The sequence below is a fragment of the Pelodiscus sinensis genome, chromosome 6, assembly GCF_052426305.1.
Source record: "Pelodiscus sinensis isolate ZL-2025 chromosome 6, ASM5242630v1, whole genome shotgun sequence".
In the NCBI taxonomy this organism is placed as follows: domain Eukaryota; kingdom Metazoa; phylum Chordata; order Testudines; family Trionychidae; genus Pelodiscus; species Pelodiscus sinensis.
In genome coordinates this window covers 11,758,281-11,764,125 of record NC_143057.1, presented here as the reverse complement: position 1 = coordinate 11,764,125, position 5,845 = coordinate 11,758,281, and positions in this window count along the sequence as shown.

The window sequence follows — 5,845 nt, the reverse complement described above, 5'->3', positions numbered from 1 at the left end:
ATAGGACAAGTAGCAATGGGCTTAACTTGCAGCAAGGGAGATTTAGGTTGGACATTAGGAAAAACTTCTTGTCAGGGTGGTTAAATGATGGAGCAAGTTGCCTAGAGCAGTGGTCTCCAACCTTTTATACCCAAGAACACTTTTTAAATGTCAGAACAAGCCCTCTCTGTTCTCCTCCTCTCCATCACTTGCTATCCCCAGCCCTTATATACTCTCAGGGTACAGTTATACTGCTGCTTTTTTCTCAATTCTTCTGTAGGAAGAGATTTTTTCCAACATTTGGCCTTTCTAGACGGGGCCAAATGTCAGAAAAAAAACCTTCTTTTGGAAGCCCCCCTATTCTTCATGGAACAAGGAATACAGAGGTTGCCAAAAGAGCATGTTTGCTCTTCTGCTAAAAAAAAGCGGAAGAACAAATGCGTCTCTGGACACGGAAGAGTTTTCCTGGGACACCTCTGGAATCCCAGAAAAACTCTTGTAGTCTAGCTGTACCCTCACTGGGTTGAGACAGGATGTCTCAATGGGCTTGGAATGAGGGATTTGAGTGTGGGAAGGGGTGAGAGGTGAAAACTCTGGGAGGGAATCTGGATGCAGGAGGAGGAGGAGGAGAAGGGGATGGTAGCTCGGGGAGGGGGCTCCAGTCTGGGAAGTGTTGGGGTCAGGTAGAGGGTTGGGATGCTGATCAAGCCACAGGCTTGTAGATGTGAGGGTGTAGGAGTTTGGGTTGGAGTGTGTGAGGGGCTCAGGGCAGGGAGGTTGGGAGTATGGACACAGATTTGGGCTCAGATTTGGGTTCAGGGGACAGTACAGGAGTGTTATGATGCTGTGACCAGATGGGGGCTTAGCCCCAATTAGGCGTTTGTTGGTCGGGCATCATTTTTAAATAAAATATTACATCAAACACAAAAAGTTTTAGCGTTGTCTTTATTTACAAGAAGGGCAGGGAACCTGTTTTGAGTCAGGGGTCACTGACCCACAGAAAAGTCAGTTGGGGCCATACAAGTGAGATGCAAAAAATAACTCCTCCAAACTCCCCCAAGCTTCACTAATGTGGCCCCAACTGTGCTGGTGGGAGCAGGGGACATGGTAGTGGGGGGAAGGGTGCTAGTGGGTGCTGGGGCGGGGACAAGGTGTTAGTGGGGGCAGGGGACAGAGTGCCAGTGGGTGCTGCAGCAGGGGTCAGGGTGCTGTGGCAGGGACAGGATGTTGGTGGGGGCAAGAGACAGGGAGTTCCCAGCACACACCTCCTCCGGGGACTCCTCTCCATTCCCTCCTGCAAAGGAGGGAAGCCCCCGTGTGCCTCCTCCGGGGACTGCTAACCACCACCGGCACACCACAGACCTGGGTTCTGGTACTGTGCCAGTTATTTGGGAAAGGGGGAGCAGCCAGCGCACTTCATAAAACCCCAGAAGTGGCGCACAGCTGCCGGACTTCCTTCCACCCCGCAGGAAGCTAGCACTACCTACCTCCATTGTCGCTGGAGGTAGATAATGGGGCTTCTTGGGGATGGGGGGAAGTGGGAGGAAATGGGGGAGCCCTGAATGCCTCACGATCGACTGGTCAAGCCCTCCCGATTGTGGAATTTCCATCACTGGAGATATTTAAGAGCATATTAAATAGACATCTATCAGGGATTATCTAGATGGTTCTTGGTGCTGCCGTGAGAGCAAGGGACTGGACTGGATGACCTTGTAAGGTCCCTTCCTGTTCTTTACTCAATCATAGAATACTAGAGGTATTTCTTTTTGTTTTAAACCTGCTTATCTGTTAATTTGTAGTGACCACTTGTGTTATGGGAAAGCGTAAACACCTTTTAATTTACTTTCTCCACCTCAGATCTCCCCCGTAGTCATTTCTTTTCCAAGTGGAAGAGTCCCAGGGTATGTCTAGACTACCGGGTTTTGTCGACAGATACTGTCGACAAAACTTCTGTCGACATAGAGCGTCTAGACACATTCAGTTCTGTCGACAAAGCAAGCTGCTTTGTCGACAGAACCCTGTAGTCTAGACGCAACCCTACAGGCAATAACACCTTCTGTCGACACAACTCTGTCGACAGAAGGCGTTATGCCTCATAAAATGAGGTATATCAGCATCGACAAAACTGCTGAGTTCTGTCGACGTTATGTCGACAGAACTCAGCGGTAGTGTAGACGCTGGTATAGTTTTGTCGACAAAAGTCCTCTTTTGTCAACAAAACTCAGTAGTCTGGACACACCCCCAGTCTTATTAATCTCTCCTCATATGACTGCCGTTCCATACTCCTAATCATGTTAGTTGTCCTTTTCTGAATTTTTTCCAGTGCCAAGGTATCTTTTTTGATATAATGCAACCATATTTGCACTTAGTATTCAAGATGTGGGCATATGATTTCCAACATTCTGTTTGCTTTTTTGACTGTCACTACACATTGAGTGGATATTTTCGGAGAACTATCCACAATGACTCCCAGATCTCTCTTGAGTGGTAAGAGTTAATTTAGTCCCCATCATTTTATACATATAGTTGGGACTCTGTTTTCCATTATGCATTACTTTGCATTTGGCAACACTGAATTTCATTTTCCATTTTGTTGCTCTTTACTTAAGAGCCTTTGGTGAGGGATCTTATCAAAGGATTTCTGAAAATCTAAGTACATTATATCCACAGGATCCCCCTTGTCCACATGCTTGTTGACCACCCCCATTTACAAAACCCACATCGACTCTTCCTCAATAAATTATATTCATCTATGTGTCTGACAATTATGTTCTTTACTATCATTTCAACCAATTTGCCCAGTACTGAAGTTGAACTTACTGGCTGTAATTGCCAGGATCACCTCCAGAGCTCTTTTTAAAAATTGACATCACATTAGCTATTCTTCTTCTGTACCAAATGACTGATGATTTAAAGGATAGGTTATAAACCAGGATTAGCAGTTCTGCAATTTCATATATGAATCATTCCAAAACTTTTGTCTGAATGCTATCTGGTTCTGGTGACATACTACTGTTTAGTTTATCAATTTATTCCAAAATCTCTTCTCATGATATATTAGTCTGGGACCATCCCTCAGATCTGTCACTTACAAAGAATGGCTCAGGTTTGGGAACCTTCCCCACATCCTCACCCATGAAGACCAATCCAAAGAATTTATTTAACGTCTCTGCAATGAGCTGATTGGAGCTATTGTCACAAATTCTTAGAGCCAACTGCCAGAGAAAAGAACAAACCAGACTAGAACATTCCTCTCACCCTATATGATCATCTTCATCTTCATGATGGTTAAGAAGTGGAAGTTCCAGGCTTGCTTGCAAACATAAGCCTTGAGCCTCACAATTAGCCACACTCTTACATAGAGTACCATCTAACTTCTACTGCAGAACCAACACTCCAGATCTCTCATGTGTTAGAAACTAGCTGTGTCCACACAACCTTTGTGTTACCCTATGACTCAAGATCATCTTTACTATTAAGAAGTTCTAAAATGTTATAATGTTGAGGAAATGGGTTTTGGATTTTCAGGGCAGGTCATACACACAAAAAGATATGTGTGTATGCGATATTACCCAGGGTACAGTCTGGGCTGCTCAACAACTGTGTCTCCTCAAATCCCCAGTCTGGGGTGTTTTATATGCTGCTTCATTGTGAGAACAAGCTCTAATGGCCAGTTCACACACTGCCTCTACCACACAACATCATCTCCAGCTGAATTACAGGAATATTGTGGCCAGTTCAGTGATACTTCCTTTGTAGAGGGGAGAGGTGATTTGAGAGCCTCTGTTTTTCATTCATATACACGCCTCTCCTCTGTGAAGGAACTGCACCACTGAAGCCACTAATAAACTGTTTGGGGAACTGGTTGTCTTTCCATTATATGTGTGTATAGCACCTAGCACACAAGAGTCCATGACTGGGGCTCCTATACAATAAAGCAATACAAAAAATAATAAGTTATTTGACCATAAATGCGTACAGTAAAAAAACACACCTATACAATGGAAACATTTAACCTCTCTTTTATAGCATACAGAGCTGAAATAATAGCATGTGTCAAGTCATAAAAGGCTACAGTTTCAGATTATGCAAATAAACAGAGCTGTGCAAAACCTGATCCAGTCTGGTTGCCTGGGTTATGGACTGAACTCTTTATACAATTTTAGCTCAACTCCAAATTCTGCTTTGAATTTCAGATGCATGCAAACCTAAACCTAAAATACAAATTGGAAACACAACTTTGCTGACTATCTCCTTTTCATCTTCCACTTTCAACTGCTAAAATAATCCCATTGTGGCTCAACCCCCAGTTTGTACCTCAGGCCATTCTTTAGAAGAGGGCAGATAGGTCACATTCTGCAATTGTGTTATAGGCATGAACACTTGCACGTGTTATTGAGGTCCACCTGAAAAATTTAATGAGAGTTTCCTGACTTTTGCATTTTGACAGTCTTATTGGTACACTGGAGACACATCATCCTCACCTGCTGTTTCTTCACGTGGATCACAAACCGTGCGTTCCCACCTTGTAGCTTTAGAAGGGCAGTAGAATCTCTATTAGCTCTCAACTATTGTAGTAGACCTGACATTCCCTTTCATGTATCAAGCCATTCTTTGAAGTGGGCTCATTTACCCACATCAATCTCTGCCACTACCAGGCCCATCCTCATCCATACGCAGAATATGCAGCTGTGTGTAAGGTACCTGAAAATTTGGGGCACCATTGGTCTTAATGTCCTCCCACCTGCCTCTTCCTATACCTGTTCTATGGCTTCTTCCTCTGGAGAGGATCTAGTTAACTTAAAAGTGAAAAAGCCTGCCAGACCTATTAGCACTGAACCTGTGAAAGGGCCATTCAAGTGGTAATGAAACCATTTAATGGGCATTTGCCAACCCCAGGTAAATATTTTATTAGCATGTGACTGAAGATTATAAAACCACATATATAAAAAATCATCTCCCCAAAACTCCAGGCTGACATTGGGGATAGGGGCACCTATTTAATAGTACTGTGTAGGGGCCCATAAATCCTTAGGATGACCTTGGCCACTACCTCCTGACTTCCCTACCCCCATACCTACTCTCTACAAAGTTGCTAGTGACGAAAAAGGGATGAGGTATAAATTCTTAAACTCTTCCCAACCTTATAATGTAGCTAGTACCTGATGCTAATACTGAAGAAAAAATCATTACGTATCATCTTAAAATAAGTTCAGTGTTTCCTTCAATCTAAAAACAAATAGCGTAATTCTTCTCTGATTTACACCCAGGCTACGTCTAGACTGGCATGATTTTCCGCAAATGCCTCGTATAAACTATTGCACTTTTTTGTAACAATGTAGTTACTCTTCCTTTACACTAGTGTAACTGCCAGGAGACTCAGGAGTTCGAAATGAAATGCTGACAAACTTCCTAACAATTGGGTGTTGCTGTAAAACATTTTAGAATATAATATGCAAGCAGAATTCATTATTTGATAGCATGTATCTCTCAAACATACGTGGGAAAAGCTAGTATCTAAAAGACAATGTGCAGTTGGAGAACTGTGTGCTCCAACTGCCTGCAAAGAATATGTATTCTTTGCAAGATGTATACAAATAATATACATAAATGTTTAATTTGTTGATCTAAGTCCAGATTGAGTTACAATCAATTTACTAACTTCTTTGTTGTTGGGTAAGGAATTGGAATCCACTCGCAAGGAAAGGAATTTAGGTATTCATGAAGCCCAGGGATGCTAGGATAGAGAATGAGACTGTGATTATTTATAAGGCTAAGTAGATAGCACATTTGTGAAAAGCACAGGAAGAGACAGTTTGAGTCACATGAAGTAAGGCAAAAGGATTGAATGGAAAGGGAGGAAAGC